General features: G+C 44.3%; 1 long non-coding RNA gene across 1 annotated transcript in view; it reads left to right on the forward strand.

The window, feature by feature from the left end:
• LOC137571530 (uncharacterized) overlaps positions 1-8210 on the forward strand; it is a 70895-nt gene extending 62685 nt beyond the window's left edge. The window contains exon 5 of the long non-coding RNA XR_011031368.1: positions 7749-8210. This is a non-coding gene — a long non-coding RNA (uncharacterized lncRNA). The remainder of the gene's footprint in view (positions 1-7748) is intronic.
• The last annotated feature ends 9878 nt before the right edge of the window (positions 8211-18088 follow it).

Here is an 18088-nt window from a genome sequence, read left to right on the forward strand (position 1 = left end):
ATTGCCTTAAAGGGGAACTGAAAAGAGAGGTATATGGAGGCTTCCATGTTTATTTCCTTTCAAGCAATACCAGTTACCTGGCAGCCCTGCTGATCCTCTACCTCTAATACTATTAGCCATAGCCCCTGAACAAGCATGCAGCAGATCAGGTGTTTCAGACTTTAAAGTCAGATCTGACAAGACTAGCTGCATGCTTGTTTCTGGTGTTATTCAGATACTACTGCAGAGAAATAGGCCAGCAGGGCTGCCAGGCAACTGGTATTGCTTAAAAGGAAGTAAATATGGCAGCCTCCGTATACCTCTTACTTCATTTCCCCTTTAAAGGACACCTGAAATGAGAGGGATATGGAGGCTGCCATATTTAAAGTATTTTCTTGTACACAATTCAAGAAGCCTGGCAGTTCTGCTGATCTTTCTGGCATCAGCAGTGTCACCTGAAGCAAGCACGTAGATAATCTTTTTGATAAAAATCTGATCTGCATGCTTGCTCAGTGTCACTGGCTAAAGCTATTAGAGGCAGAGGGAAAAGACTCGTCCACCACCCCTCTTTCATCAACAAGTGGTGCTGCAATGCTGACACCATCATCTGGGTCCCGAGCAGAGCACACGTCATATCATGTGATCGAGACCCAGAAGACAATGTCGGCATTACAGCCCCTGCTTGGTGGAGGTAGAGGTAGAGGAGAGCCAATCCAGCATCTGGAACAGGTAAATATAAAACGCTCCTTGCACCCTCTCTAAGTAGGCTGTATCAGGCAGCCTGAATTTTGCAGAGTGAGACCGCCCTGCCCAAAGTTATCTGATGCAAAATAACTCAGGTGGGGCTGTTAAAAGGTTAAAGTGTGACTCCCCTTCTACTAACAAAAAGCATTCTTCAACAGGTAAGCTGTATACATTGCAAGTGTTTTAACAAACGGTGTGATTGGCAAGCCTGCTACGCTCTGGATTTGATCATGAATAGAGTTGGGCCGAACCTCCGATTTTAGGTTCGCGAACCGGGTTCGCGAACTTCCGCGGAAGGTTCGGTTCGCGTTAAAGTTCGCGAACCGCAATAGACTTCAATGGGGATGCGAACTTTGAAAAAAAAAAAATTTATGCTGGCCACAAAAGTGATGGAAAAGATGTTTCAAGGGGTCTAACACCTGGAGGGGGGCATGGCGGAGTGGGATACACGCCAAAAGTCCCCGGGAAAAATCTGGATTTGACGCAAAGCAGCGTTTTAAGGGCAGAAATCATATTGAATGCTAAATAACAGGCCTAAAGTGCTTTAAAACATCTTGCATGTGTATACATCAATCAGGTAGTGTAATTAAGGTACTGCTTCACACTGACACACCAAACTGTTCACTGAACAGAACAGGTATGCAGTGGCGGGTTCACTGAACAGAACAGGTATGCAGTGCCGGGTTCACTGAACAGAACAGGTATGCAGTGGCGGGTTCACTGAACAGAACAGGTATGCAGTGGCGGGTTCACTGAACAGAACAGGTATGCAGTGGCGGGTTCACTGAACAGAACAGGTATACAGTGGCGGGTTCACTGAACAGAACAGGTATGCAGTGCCGGGTTCACTGAACAGAACAGGTATACAGTGGCGGGTTCACTGAACAGTACAGGTATGCAGTGGCAGGTTCACTGAACAGGTATGCAGTGGTGGGTTCACAGAACAGGTATGCAGTGGTGGGTTCACAGAACAGGTATGCAGTGGTGGGTTCACAGAACAGGTATGCAGCCAGGGACAAGCTAAGCCTAACTAATCTTTCCCTATGAGAGAGAGTGTGCAGCAGCTCGCCCTACTCTCACTAATGCAGGCACACGAGTGACCGTAATGGTCGCCGCTGCCTGCCTTTTAGTAGGGGGGAGTGGCTCCAGGGGCTAGTGTAGCCTAATTGGCTACACTGTGCCTGCTGACTGTGATGTAGAGGGTCAAAGTTGACCCTCCATGGTGCATTATGGGGCGAACCGAACTTCCGCAAATGTTCGCCTGCGGGACGCGAACGCGAACCATGGAAGTTCGCATGGAACCGTTCGCAGGCGAACCGTTCGGCCCAACTCTAATCATGAAATGCACTGGTGTAAATTCCTGGCAGGAGGTAAGTGGATGTGGATAGGGCATGCCCAACATTCCCACAGATATGCACAGCCCTTACCGTGTAATGATTGGCCCGGTACAGTAAAGCCAGAGACACTGGAATGCTGGAAATGTTGCTTCTTGACACATAGACATAGGGCCCTTTTCCACTAGCTGTGATCTGCTTTAAAAGAAGCGGATCGCCTGCGTTTTGCCAATTGCTAACGCACCATGATTATTTCATGTCAACAGCAATCCAATTTTCCATTAGCACGTTTTCATTTTTCACAAATTGCAATCATCTGGCTGTGCGGTTATTGGTGTTATTGTGTTTCACTCTTGACGTTTCACATCGCAATCGCAGCAAGTAAAAAAAAAGGTTTTTCAAGCGCAAACGCGATTGCGTTTGCAAGTGGAAAAGGGTCCATAATCATTCTAGAAAGTCCTGTGTTCAAGTTCATATACTTCTACTATAGTTTCAAAAACGTTATTCCTATTTCAATATGTTATTTTTTTAAAGGGAATCTGAAGTGAAAATAAACTTATGATTGAATGATTTGTGTAATGATCTGCGGGCGATTTCCAGCCAGCGCACACCATGTGCGCTGAAGCAGAAGGAAATGTAATAATCCACGGTCGATTTCCAGTAGGAAATCGCCACAGTCACAGAAACAAAGCACCCAGTATAACTTTGCAGAGGAGAATTCCAACCGGCAGATGGAGCTGTGGAGTGCAGAGGAATAAACCCTCTGCACAGCCACAGATGCCAGTTAGGAATTGCACGATTAAGCAAGATAGAACAACAGAGGAGAATTCCAACCAGCAGATGGAACTGCGGAGTACAGAGGAACAAGTCCCCTGTACTTCCACAGATAGGGTCCATAATCATGTGACATGATGAGATAAACGTGTATATACAGTATAAAAGATATTAACCACCTCGGGACCGGCCGCCTAACCCCCCTTAAGGACCAGGGCATTTTGCGGTGGAGGGGGGTGCGCGTTTGGGGGGGTCAGGCGGCTGGATCCCGTCTGTGGCTGGCGGGGCAGTGTCCCCCCATGGTGGCAAGTGTCCCTCCTTACGCCAGCAGCAATCACTCACCTTCCAGGCTCCAGCGATGAGCCGCAGTAGCCCCCTTCTTCTCCAGCCGGCATCTCCGCTCCAAATGACACTCAGGTCGGGTCACGGCTTGATGACGTCATGAAGCCGGGACCCGGCGCTGACGTCAGACGGAGCAGAGATGCCGGCCAGAGCAGAAGGGGGCGCCAATCCTTGCTTGAACAGCAGGGAGGTGAGTGGATCCTCTTCTTCCCCCCCCCCCCCGCCGCCGCTGTCAAAGTGATCACTACGATCCAACGGCGATCGTAGTGATCACGTGATCAGCAGCCATATGCGATGGCTGCTGATCACTGAGGGGAGATGCCAGCTGTCATATGACAGCTTAATCTCCCCTCTCGGGTGCGCACGATCGCACTGGGACGGTTCTTTAGCGCGGACGTTGAATCAACATACGGTCAGAACTGTACCACCACCTGCTAGACGTTGATTCAACCTATGTCGGTCCCCAAAAGGTTAATAACCAGGCTGTTTAACTTGTTTTATTTTGCTGCCTGAAAGAGTTAATCTTTAGGAGTGGAAGTGACAGGTTCTGTCTTGTCGGTACCTCGTGGCAATCAAGTATAGAGACAAAAGACACCAGCGCACAATATTTAGCAGGGCATAAAGCAAGGTGATGCAGGGAGAGAAGAGAATACTGGTGCTGCAGAATGTGAACCGTCCTTCTTTCTATCTTACCACCAAAACAGAGAGTTAGGTTATTAGGGAAGGAGCAAGGATAGGTTCATCCAAGACCAGGAAAAAAACATAAGCTGCTGATGCAGGGCCGGTTCTAGACTTTTTGCCGCCTGAGGCAAACTTGTAAAAAAACGGCGCCCCCCCCCCCCCAGTATAATAACCCCCCCAGAATAGGAAACCTGGAGGGGGTAGCGGGCAGGAAGCGGGTATTGGGCACAGTGGCGGGGAGGGGGTCGGACCCCCCTCACCTGAGTTCCCCGATCCGCGCTCCCCCTCCGGCTATTAAGTGCAGCAGTGTTTATTGTCAGGTAGCGGGCCGGGATGACTCATCTCTTCCGCGTTCCACTGTTGTCACTTGCTGCAAAGCCGTCCACTTACAGTACAGTGGGCGGCATTGCAGGAAGTGATGAGAGTGGAACACACGCTGGGGAAGAGGTGAGTCATCCCCTGCCGCTGCCTGACAATATATGCTGCTGCACTTAATAGCCGGAGGGGGAGGGCAGATCGGCAGACTCAGGTGAGGGGGGGTCTGACCCCCATTCCGTGCCACTGTGCTCAATAACCTCTTCCTTCTCGCTACCCGCTCCAGCTCGGCAGCCCCCCACCCACGACCGCCTGAGGAACCCATCTTACCCCACCTTATGGGTGGACGGGCCCTGCGTTAATGTCGGGGGTGAAAAGTTCCAAATGAGTGTAATGGCTGCTGATAGCAGCTATCAAGTCCTCCAGATGAGCATCCAGGAATCAGCAAGTGTCAAAATTAAACCACCGCAAGTACAAACCAGCTTGTTGTAATGATCGCTGCTGCAGCAGGTGTTGCTGGAAGTAGTAGTGCTGCAGCTCAGGCAGTTCTGATCTCTTTCCATGCAAGCTGCATAGCTTTGTCTGCCTTCCCCTGCTGTCAGCTTGTGACTGATTATCATTCACCTGTGTGGGAATCTGCATGTCTGCTCCCATTGGATGACCTCAGTATAAAGATCTGCTTCCTGCAGGACTCCTCGGGTTTTCATAGCTTCAGTTTAAGCCTGTCTTGCTGTCGCTTCAGCCCCCGATCGTGTTTCTTGTTCTAAAGATACTTTGCTGGTCTTTGCATCATATATTGGTTCATTGCCCATATATATGCATACCAGCACGTTTATTATTTTCCTTGTATTCGTGTTACGTTGATACATCAGTGTCGCTGATGTATACGTACACGAACTGTTTATATCCTGTGTGCAGTTAGTCAGCTTTCCAGCACGTTTTGGTAGTTTGTGCGTATCGTGAGCACCCGTGCTGAGCTAGTGTCCTGCTCCTGGTCCTGTTCGTGGATTGCGTTCATCTCTGCGTGGAGATAACGAATCCTTCTGAATCCTGTCCTGTTGCCGTTTGTGGATTGCGTTCATCTCTGCGAAGAGATAACGAATCCTTCTGAATCCTGTTCTGTTACTGTTTGTGGATTGCGTTCATCTCTGCGAAGAGATAACGAATCCTACTGAATCCTGTTCTGTTACTGTTTGTGGATTGCGTTCATCTCTGCGAAGAGATAACGAATCCTTCTGAATCCTGTTCTGTTACCGTTTGTGGATTGCGTTCATCTCTGCGAAGAGATAGCGAATCCTTCTGAGTCCTGTTCCCTGTATTACTCCAGTCCTAGTCAGCGTTCCTGCTTATGTCATATATCGGTTCATTGCCGATATATACATATGTTAGTCAGACGTTACAAATAGTTTCATTGATAGCTGTAATTGTAATACGCTAGGAAAACATACTTATTGTATATTTGTCTGTGTTACGTTCATCTATCTTGATCCTGCTATTTCCTGACTATCCTGTCCTGTCTTTGCGAGGCACGCCATCGCTGCAATCGCATTGGCTGCCTCATTCCAGTCTGTCTTGTTTTGGACGCTTGCTGTCGCTAAGTAGCCGCTAGCTAGCAAGCGTTCATTCTGTCTACCTGTCCTGATCTCCTCAGTTCTGGTTTATGCGCTCAGCGCTACTGTGCGCTGAGACGTTATAACGAAAGCATTGTTTGTGGCTGTCAGATCTGCACCGGCTCTGTGCGCCACAATCTCCTATTGGAGTCAGTCCTCCCCTCCACTATACTAGGGATAGCCTGTTTCCTTGTGCTGGTGTGTGTACCTCCTCCACGCCAGCTCATGCGTTGCATGCTGACTGTGGAGAATACACCACCAAGCCTAATGGCCCATACTCACGGGCGAGAAATGTGGCCTGTCGCCAGCACACGTGAGCGTGTGGGCGACAGGCCGGCGACAGCTTCTCGCCAGGTCCCTCCGCGTACACACGCGGAAGAGGGACCAGCGGCAAGGCGGAAGCTGTCGCTGACGTTCCTCCTCCCCCCGCCGGAAGCTCCATGTACCTACATGGAGGTTGCTGTCGCTAGTCCGCGTACTCACGCGGACTAGCGACAGTTGCGGCGGGGGGGCAGCGGCGACTGTCGCCATGCGATTGAAAGTTTCAATCGCATGGCGACATGAGCGGCGGGCGACAGTTCGGGGTGCGCGCGTGTGCGACGGCCCATACTCACGGGCGACCTGTCGCCGCAACACGCGCGCGCCGCGTGTTGAGGCGACAAAAGTCCCTCGTGAGTATGGGCCATTACACTTGTGTTCCGGGCAAAAATTATCATTTGTTATAAATTACTGTTTTAACTTTTTTTTAACATATTGAAATTAACTTGGAGAATTATAATTTTGTAAATTATAATTTTGAAATGTATTATCTTACGAATGTATTGCTTATGGTTTTGAATGTATCATCTTATAAATATACCACTTTTTTGTATTTACGTTATTTGCAGCAGGAAAATGGGGGTTTAGGGTTACAGGAAGGGTGTGGGGTCTTAAGGTTAGGCACCACCAGGGGGATCTAAGGGTTAGGCACCACCAGGAGTGTCTTAGGGTTAGGCACCACCAGGGGGTCTAAGGGTTAGGGAAAGGTAGAAGGAGGATGCATGACAGTGGGGTTAGGTATAGTAGTAGTTCATCCTGTGACCTTTTTTAACAGCGCCTCTATTACATGCACGCGTTTGTGTGAATGTGATAGGCCTTCAGACCCATCACAAATATTTGGACCTCACTACTGACCAGTGTTCTACTAACTACCTTCACTCAAATATAAACACAGAGACGGTTAAGTTGCCATGGCGAAAACATTTTTCCTGGTATCTACATGCCACAAGACCACTACAGACACAAACAGGAAAACTGTCAGTACATTTTTAATAAACAATAGTAGATGCATTTACAATCTTGAACCTTAACTTCACTGTGTAGACTAAGGTGTACCATCACCATGGATACCATCTCCAATCAGTCGGAGAGGCAGCAGTAACCAAGTCATAGTTCATGGAGCAAGCGGTGTCTTGGTCGTTAGAGCTGAAGATTCTTTTCATTATAAGCCAAAAACAAAATTAATATTGCAATACATGGGAAAAGTGTAGTTTTAGAGAAATATCAGCATTCCTGTAACCAACAGAAATTAAAAACCAGCTTGTCTGAGTCAGTAAAATATACTATCTGGTGACTCCTGTGTAACAACTCAAATAACTGACAGCATCCAAGAAAAGGTGCAGAAACTCTTTAGAAGAGAAAATAATGGCAGCATCCAGTGTTAAGATATTCTGAAGTTACACTAAGTCTATCACAGGATGAAGTATGACTGTCTGGAAAAGAAAAAAGAATAAATGGCTCTTTACCAGCCTAATGTGTGAATGCTTGATACTCTTCTGCCAGAAGATATGGCTGATCAAAATAGTTTTCAAAGATAAGTTCTATAAACTGGATGACTCAGTCAGAGTAAATGGGTGAGGTAAAAATAATTCTATAGATATTTTTATAGACCAATTAGATCTAAGTGTGGCTGATATGTATTTTTTTGCAGGCATAATTTTAAAGAGGCTCTCATAAGCTGAATGACCCAAGGATTAGATGCCCGAGGAACTCTGGAAGGCAAACACATTACAGTTGAGAAGACGGGATTGAATGCAGACTTTGCAACTAAAAATATTTTTTTTTCCAAATGTGAGATAAGCAGGTTTGTAGAAAGTCTCCTCCCCTGTAGTGCTAACAGCTTCTTGAAAAACCTTTCTTCAACAATTTTCACTGGTTGACCTCTATGTTATCAGAGGAGAACATTTAGAGATAGGATGATTGTACACAGACCGGGAAAGAAGATCTGAAACGATTGAGCCTCTGAAGGGAGGTGTGGTACTTGGTGGACGTAGAGGAAGTCTAGGTCAGGAAAACTACTTGGACCATTATCCATTATTTCAAATTGATCAGACATTGGCAGATGCTTGGAACTGGGGTGGACATAAAATACATCCAATCCAATAAGAAAATATCTAGTTCTAAAACTAAGGTTAAATATATATCTGCTTTCTCAAAACAGATTGGACCACTTATTCCGTTTTATGTAAGCAAAGTAAGAAGAACTCCCATGATGTATCACTTCTGCTCAGTGAATGAATATGCAAATCATTCAGAGGGATAATCTACAGCGTGTCTGTAGTCTATTAACTGTACTTTTTTGTTTCACAAGCGATTTTCAGTAGCAGACGATAAAGACTGCCTCAGGAGATAATCTAGTGTGTGTACATGTTTTGCCCCAAAACGTAGGGTTTTTAAACCCTGCTACAAAGTGCACACTACGTATAATAGGTTAAAAAGAAATATAGGCAAAACTGAATAATTCAAACAATTATAGTATTTATTTTTCTATAATTCTGTTATAAATGTAAGTGTATCTTTAAGAAGGTATTTGCAGAATCATAGTTTACGAGTTAGTAATTATGAATAAGCATGCATCAACATTTTTAATGTATTTTTACCAAGTGTTGTAGTAGCATCACCCAAGGAACCTCCGTCAATCCTCCGTAGGGGAAAATACCTGGCGACGCAATCCAACACGTCTGTTGGTCTCAGCTGAAAAGTCCCGGAGTCCAGGTGTTTTCCCAACCCAATTATACCCCCTAATCCAATACAGTAAGAAGGTTCATGACGCTCTACCCCTAACCATCATACCAGTCGGTGCAGGATCAGGCAAGCCAGGCCATAGTAGTAGAGAAGTGCAAAAAAGGATCTGCAAGCCAGAACAGGATGAGGTAAAAAAAAGGGCTGAAATGTTTATTAGAAAAATCCACAGACAAGGCAATAAAATCACAGGATCAACTAACGCGTATCGGGCCTACCATCTGCCCTTAGTCAGATGGTAGGCCCGATACTAAGGGCAGATGGTAGGCCCGATACGCGTTAGTTGATCCTGTGATTTTATTGCCTTGTCTGTGTATTTTTCTAATAAACATTTCAGCCCTTTTTTTTTTACCTCATCCTGTTCTGGCTTGCGGATCTTTTTTTGCACTTCTCTAATCCAATACACACGCAATCGCATACACTGTCGCTGTCATAGGACCCTAATCACAGTACAAACCTATGATATGCGCTTCTGCGCAATACAACACAGCAGAGTGTGGACACCTCGTGCACAGGCAATGGCCTTCAAAAAACAGATAAAACTGGTTAGAACAAGATAAAGGTGGAACTGCAATGTAACAAAACATATTATTCTGACTTGAAGTTAACTCCAGAAGGCTCAAGGATAACTCCAGAGCTCAAATGTATCTTTATAGATCAGATGGGATGTGAACAGCAATCTAATCCATACATACAGTCCATATACGTCACATGTGTATCTCAGTACAGGAGCCCTCCTCAATGTCACCTTAAGCCCCATTTCTATGGGAGGACGGGGTAGGTAACCACCCAGGGCTCAATGAGGGAGGGGGTGCAATGAAAAAGACAGGGAGTGTGGCCCCGACTCCTCCCTCCCTATCCCCGGGTCTCCTCCATGCTCCCACATTCTCCAAAACTTTGGTGGTAGTGTTCTGTGGACTGATGAAACAAAATTAGAACTGTTTGGGCCCATGGATCAACGCTATGTTTGGAGGAGGAAGAACAAGGCCTATGAAGAAAAGAACACCTTGCCTACTGTGAAGCATGGCGGGGGATCAATCATGCTTTGGGGCTGTTTTGCTTCTGAAGGTACAGGGAAGCTTCAGCGTGTGCAAGGTACCATGAATTATCTTCAGTACCAGGAGATATTGGATGAAAATGTGATGCAGTCCATCACAAACCTGAGGCTTGGGAGATGTTGGACCTTTCGACAGGACAATGATCCCAAGCATACCTCCAAGTCCACTAGAGCATGGTTGCAGATTAAAGGCTGGAGCATTTTGGAGAGACGATCACAGTCACCAGAATTAAATCCGATTGAGAACCTCTGGTGGGACTTAAAGAAAGCAGTTGCAGCGCGCAAGCCTAAGAATGTGACTGAACTGGAGGCTTTTGCTCATGAAGAATGGGCTAAGATACCCGTAAATCGCTGCAAGACACTTGTGTCAAGCTATGCTTCACGTTTAAAAGCTGTTATAACTGGAAAAGGATGTTGTACTAAGTACTAAGAATGAATGTCACTTGGGGGTTGAATAAAACGGATAGTGATGTGAGCACAGAAAAGACATTTGTGGTTATTTCATTATAAATGTTATGTTATATTTGTCTGACTTACAAGTGCCTCTTTGATTTAATTGTAAACAAAATGACTGAAATGATCAAAATCAATGTCAAACTGGCCAAAACACTCAATTTTAGTGGGGGTTGAATACTTTTGAACAATTTTGAACACAACTGTATATGGTAAAATACATGAGGGTGCTTCATCTTTGGTTCACTTTAAGGAAGCTGAAGAAAACCCATAGTTTAATCACATGATTGTGCCACATCAACCACATTGTGCTGGGAAGCTACTATGTTAGTGAACAAGGTTAGAAGTCGGAACCCAAAAGAGCATGGTACATGTACTTCTCAGACCTGGACACATGTCAGTTTCACACAGAGACTCGGGCTATTCGTTTTATTGTCCAAGTCTTTAGGTGTCTTCCTCCAGTGGGTGTGGGAAACATGATCCAAGCAGATTATATGGTGTATACAGTCTTGTCACTAACTGTCCCTCACAGGAGCTCACAATCTAATCCTAAATGAATTCGCTACCTGCCTATATCATGTAGAGGCATATTGGCTGCCTATATGTTATTGCTGCACAAGAGGGTCACACAAAGTACTGAGAACATAATTCATTTACTTTTGCCCCAGGCAGATATGTTATTGGATCGTTTTTAATTTTAGGATTTCAGACAGTTGTTAGGATCACATATAAAAATACAGACAATTTAAAAGGGTTTACAAACTTTCAAGCACCATTTTAAGTTATTTAACCACTTAAGGACCACAGTCTTTTCGCCCCTTAAAGCGGAATATAACCCTGCATTTCAACTTTGCTCTAAAACATTATTTACAGTATATTATATGCAACCAGCATATTTTTTTTTACTAGACCAGCATTGGAAGGGTTACACAGGGCTTTAAAGTTCCTGGAGAGAACTGCAGATGCATCCGAAGCTGACATAGATACATTTTGTTTACATAATGTATCTAAGTGTTGAATGTGACTCATCTCTCTCACTGAGAAGGAGCTTGGATGACAGCCAAAGAGTGTGTAACTGTTTATCAATAGATACATGTAACTAAATAGAATGTATCTATCTGAACTTCTGCATATCTCTCCAGGACCTTTAAACCTCTGTGTTTAACCCTTCCAATGCTGGTCTAGTAAAAAAAATGCTTTTTGCATATAATATGCTGTAAATAATATTTTAGAGCAAAGTTGAAATGCAGGGTTATATTCCGCTTTAAGGACCAGAGCCTTTTTCTCCACTCAGACCACTGCAGCTTTCACGGTTTATTGCTCGCTCATACAACCTACTATCTAAATGAATTTTACCTCCTTTTCTTGTCACTAATACAGCTTTCTTTTGGTGCTATTTGATTGCTTCTGCGAGTTTTAGTTTTTATTATATTCATCAAAAAAAGACATGAATTTTGTCAAAAAATGATGTTTTTTTTACTTTCTGTGCTGACATTTTTCAAATAAAGTAAAATTTCTGTATACATTTTTGTCCAAATGTATTGTGCTACATGGCTTTGATTAAAAAAAAACATTCAGTGTATATTTATTGGTTTGGGTAAAAGTTATAGTGTTTACAAACTATGGTGCCAAAAGTGAATTTTCCCATTTTGAAGCATCTCTGACTTTTCTGAGCACCTGTCATGTTTCATGAGGTGCTAAAATTCCAGAATAGTATAAATACCCCCCAAATGACCCCATTTTGGAAAGAAGACATCCCAAAGTATTCACTGAGAGGCATGGTGAGTTCATAGAAGATTTTATTTTTTGTCACAAGTTAGTGGAAAATGACACTTTGAGACAAAAAAAAAAAGTTTCCATTTCTGCTAACTTGTGACAAAAAAAAAAATGAAATCTGCCACGGACTCACCATGCCCCTCTCTGAATACCTTGAAGTGTCTACTTTCCAAAATGGGGTCATTTGTGGGGTGTGTTTACTGTCCTTACATTTTGGGGGGGGGGGTGCTAAATTGTAAGCACCCCTGTAAAGCCTAAAGGTGCTCATTGGACTTTGGGCCCTTTAGTGCAGTTAGGCTGCTAAAAAGTGCCCCACATGTGGTATTGCTGTACTGTAGGAGAAGTAGTATAATGTGTTTTGGGGTGTATTTTTACACATACCCATGCTGGGTGGGAGAAATATCTCTGTAAATGACAATGTTTTGATTTTTTTTACACACAATTGTCCATTTACAGAGAAATTTCTCCAACCCAGCATGGGTATGTGTAAAAATACACCCCGAAACACATTAGGATTTCACAGGTCATTTTGATACATTTGGTTTCAAGACTACTCCTCACGGTTTAGGGCCCCTAAAATGCCAGGACAGTATAGGAACCCCACAAATGACCCCATTTTAGAAAGAAGACACCCCAAGGTATTCTGTTAGGAGTATGGTAAGTTCATAGAAGATTTTATTTTTTGTCACAAGTTAGCGGAAAACGACACTTTGTGAAAAAAAACAATAAAAATCAATTTCTGCTAACTTGTGACAAAAAATAAAATCTTCTATGAACTCACCATACTCCTAACGGAATACCTTGGGGGGTCTTCTTTCTAAAACGGGGTCACTTGTGGGGTTCCTATACTGCCCTGGCATTTTAGGGGCCCTAAACCATGAGGAGTAGTCTTGAACCCAAATGTCTCAAAATGACCTGTGAAATCCTAAAGGTACTCATTGGACTTTGGGCCCCTTAGCGCAGTTTGGCTGCAAAAAAGTGCCACACATGTGGTACTGCTGTGCTCAGAAGATGTAGTATAATGTGTTTTGTGGTGTATTTTTACATATACCCATGCTGGGTGGGAGAAATATCTCTGTAAATGACAAATTTGTGATTTTGATTTTTGACAATGTTTTGATTTTTTTTACACACAACTGTCCATTTACAGAGAGATTTCTCCCACCCAGCATGGGTATGTGTAAAAATACACCCCAAAACACATTATACTACTTCTCCTGAGTACGGCGATACGACATGTGTGACACTTTTTGCAGCCTAGGTGCGCTAAGGGGCCCAACGTCCTATTCACAGGTCATTTTGAGGCATTTGGTTTCTAGACTACTCCTCACGGTTTAGGGCCCCTAAAATGCCAGGGCAGTATAGGAACCCCACAAGTGACCCCAGTTTAGAAAGAAGACACCCCAAGGTATTCTGTTAGGAGTATGGTGAGTTCATAGAAGATTTTAAAATAAAATCTTCTATGAACTCATCATACACCTAACAGAATACCTTGGGGTGTCTTTTTTCTAAAATGGATAAAGAGAGGAGAGGGGCGCGCTAAGTCCTTTGAGTGATACTGATGTAATACAATAGGACAGGTCTCACCTGTTTAAGAAGCGGCCGGCACAGCGTGCACACAGCCCGGATATGCTTTGTCCCTCTTAGCCGAGCCGGGGACTGAGCTCAGGCGCAGGACGGAGGTGACGTCATACACTCCAGAAAATGGAAAGTCCGTTGCCCAGTAACACCAGAACGCTCTGTACAGAGTCGCTGGCGCTCCGTGTCACTGGATGTTAATGCTGCAAAGCTCCATCGGGAGGCAAGGAGGAAGCACATATACTATAAAAATATAAAGTTTTTAATAAAAACAACGCGTTTCGCGGAGATACAGTCTCCGCTTTATCAAGTTAATGCATGTTTGAATAAGGGACTGCATAGACATATATACCCTCCTCCTCATACACATGTCTCTAATTGACCAATCTGCAGTGCATGGGTGGGGCCCAACAGATCACATTCGCTCTAATACAGGGAAAAAGGCCATACAATTGCTAATAGAAGGGAAATGGCAACAAAAAATGTGTAAATAGAAAAAGGCAGGACTCCACTGACATACAATGCCCATCGGTCTCACATAAGCTCTCAGCCAATATTAATAAAGAGTAACAACATCTACATAGATGCACACACACATACACATATACATATATATATATACAAACATACACATGTACACATCCCTCACTGGACAATGGGTTGGAGGTGACTCATCTCCTCCAAACACTTATTTAAACCCCCCGGTTAGAGCCCGCCCCACTAGAGGTAGATATCCCAACTTTAGGGAGAGAAATGGGCTGCCTAAAAAGACAGATACCAACATGAACAGTCGCGCGCTGCATAACGTGCGAACCTTCTATAATTCGAAAAAAATGTGGACTAAAAATCGGGAAAAATCTATTCCCACAAATCCCATTATACCATTGAACCATGAGCTAATTCCCAACGAAGATCCCCACCCTAGAGCTTCTTCTAACGACATGATTAAGATTGACGATAGCCTTGAGGCTTTGTTTGAAGGTTCTTTCACTGAGCTACCCATGTCACATATCTGCAGCCCCATGACCAGTGCCATTAATTTAGCCATCTCTCACTCCAATCCCCCCTCCCCTCATCTTGCCAATATCTTGACCAATAAACGGTTAATTATCACCGAGGCCCTCATCCATGCTCCCAGTACCACTGTTGATCTATTGGAGAGCCGTGAGACTGTGGATCCCATTGGCTCTCCGGTTGATGTCACAGAGATGGGAAACCAAATCAACACGGAGACTAATCCTGACCAAGTATTAAGTCAGGAGAAGCCTGAGGTTTTGACAGCGGAGAGCGACCAGTGTCGTTCTCCAAAGACCAATCCCTCTCGCAAGGCTTTTTTAGGGCCAGGCCACACCTCCATCCCCCGATGAGCCTCGAGGAACACCACGCCCCTTCCAGTATATCCTCAAATAACAGAATTCTTCAGAAAAGAGGGCCTCAAAAGACCACTTTCCGAAGTGGACCTCATAGAAGAGGTAGACGGGGAACCAGATCTAAAACGTCCACTACAAGAGAACCCAATACTGACCACGCTACAGTAGTCCCTATTTTTAATTTGTCCTCTCATACCCTCAGCCCAGGTGAAACCTCTGTCCTTGCCAAAGGTCTTTCATTTTGTCCTAGTGACAAAATTAATACGTTTCAAATTCTTACAGATGTACATTCTTTCGTTCGCAAACTGTCTTTGCAAAGATATTTTGCACTTAGAAATGATAGGAAACAGGTTACGTCCATGGACCAGTGTCAGGTAGTGGGCACCCTGGATCGGGTCAGTGCAGCACCCGATGATCTTGTGGATGCTGTGCTGGCCAGACCCATACCCACTGACCTAAAGAAAAAATCTAAATTCAATCCCACCCAATATAAAGGTTCCCAAGTGGAGACCTTTTGCCAACTAGTTACCAACGATCTTTTGAAACTACAGAATAATAAATAATTGACCAATCTGCAGTGCATGGGTGGGGCCCAACAGATCACATTCCCTCTAATACAGGGAAAAAGGCCATACAATTGCTAATAGAAGGGAAATGGCAACAAAAAATGTGTAAATAGAAAAAGGCAGGACTCCACTGACATACAATGCCCATCGGTCTCACATAAGCTCTCAGCCAATATTAATAAAGAGTAACAACATCTACATAGATGCACACACACATACACATATACATATATATATATACAAACATACACATGTACACATCCCTCACTGGACAATGGGTTGGAGGTGACTCATCTCCTCCAAACACTTATTTAAACCCCCCCGGTTTCAGAGTCCCCAATTTAAGAATCCAAAAGGATTCTCGTTTACATAACGTGTGATACCTCTCATATTTATTGGGATTGGATATTTGTTCAATTATAGTAGCCCTAAGTAGTTTGGAGTTCCTATTATGATTTAAAAGAAAATGCTTTGAAACCCCGTGTTTCTGCTCCCCTTTATGAATATTGGACCTGTGCTTGTTCAGTCTAGTCTGAAATTTTTGGGTGGTACGTCCCACATAATACAGCTCACACGGGCAGCTTAGCAAATAGATGACATATGTGCTTTGGCAAGTAACATGGCTCTTTATAGGGTACATGGCTGATAAACTAGTCTGGAATGTATGTGTAACTGTCCTCAGGGTCTTACAAGAAAGACATCTTTTATACCCACAAGGGAAGCACCCCAATTCTCCATTGGTGACCCTCTGCTTGGAGGGTGCCATTTTGCATTCCACTATGGGTAACCTGCTGGGTGCAATATGGCCCCTAATCGATTTGCCCCTTCTAAAGACCATCTGGGGTCTCGGGGCTAAGGACTGTTTCAAGATGGGGTCGCTAAGTAAAATGGGCCAATATCTAGAAAAAATGTCTCTACACTCTTCAGCCTGTCCAGAAAAATTCAAAACAATCGAAGTCTTTTTGGCCTGGGGTTTCTCTTTCTCGGAATTGGCTCTATTGGGCAATAAACACTCAGACTGGGACAAAGTAGCGGCCCGATCCCTTGCTGCTTCGACTAGGGGGGCTGGGTAATGTTTCTCTAAAAATCTGGACCTCAATACTTCCGATTGTCTAGTATAGTCCACTAGATTGGTACAATTGCGACGTAGTCGCTTAAATTGGCCAAATGGAACATTCCGTAGCCAAGGCTTATGATGAGCACTGTGGTAGTCTAAATAGCCATTCCTATCTGTAGGCTTAAAGTAATTAGTGGTCCTGATAGACGCATTAAGAGGATCTACCTCTATATCCAGATCCAAAAAGTGTGTCTTATAGGGATCTGTCTCCATGGTAAAGGACAAACCCAGTTGGTTCCCATTCAGATAACTAACATACCCCTGTAACTCCTCCATAGATCCCCTCCATACACATAATATATCGTCAATGAAATGGCGATGGAGGACGAGGTTCGCCCGATACGGGTTGGCATCGGACCAAATTATTTGCTCCTCAAACCAGCCCATATAAAGATTTGCGAAGGCCGGAGCGAACCTCGTCCCCATCGCCGTCCCCCGTAGCTGCAGATAAAACACATCCAAAAAGGTAAAATAATTCGTCTGAAGTATAAGTTCAATAGAGTCTAAAATGAACTGTTTCTGACTCTCTGGCATTAAGGGGTCTCCCCCCAAATAATGTCTGATGGATTGTAGGCCCAAATCGTGTGGTATATTTGTATATAGGGCACTCACATCTAGAGTTGCCCATCTATACAAATCTGGTACCCACTCGACATTCCTGAGTGTCTGTAATGTGTGGGTGGTGTCCTTAAGATAAGCAGGTAATTGGCACACAAATTTCTGCAAGTGTAAATCTACATAGTGGGAAAGGGCACTGGTAATAGATCCGATACCCGCAATGATGGGTCTCCCGGGGGGATCTTTTGTGCACTTGTGCACTTTAGGGAGATGGTAAAAGAAGGGTATTTTAGGTGTATCAAGGTTCAAATAATTATATTCCTCTATTTTCAAAACTCCATCTCTGTGTGCTTGTCCGATTAAATCTCTATATCTCCTCAAGAACAGAGCAGTAGGGTCATGTGTGAGTGTCCTATAGTACAAAGGATCGCTCAACTGTCTAAGGGCTTCACGCACATATGTATCTCGATCTTGCACTACAACCCCACCCCCTTTATCGGTTTCTCTAATCACGATCGTATCATTGTCCTTGAGTAATTTTAGTGCTCTTTTCTCCATTCGAGTTAAGTTTTCCCTGCGAACAGGTTTATTCTGTAGTTTCAAAAGATCGTTGGTAACTAGTTGGCAAAAGGTCTCCACTTGGGAACCTTTATATTGGGTGGGATTGAATTTAGATTTTTTCTTTAGGTCAGTGGGTATGGGTCTGGCCAGCACAGCATCCACAAGATCATCGGGTGCTGCACTGACCCGATCCAGGGTGCCCACTACCTGACA

The sequence above is a fragment of the Hyperolius riggenbachi genome, chromosome 4, assembly GCF_040937935.1.
Source record: "Hyperolius riggenbachi isolate aHypRig1 chromosome 4, aHypRig1.pri, whole genome shotgun sequence".
NCBI classification, from domain to species: Eukaryota; Metazoa; Chordata; class Amphibia; order Anura; family Hyperoliidae; genus Hyperolius; species Hyperolius riggenbachi.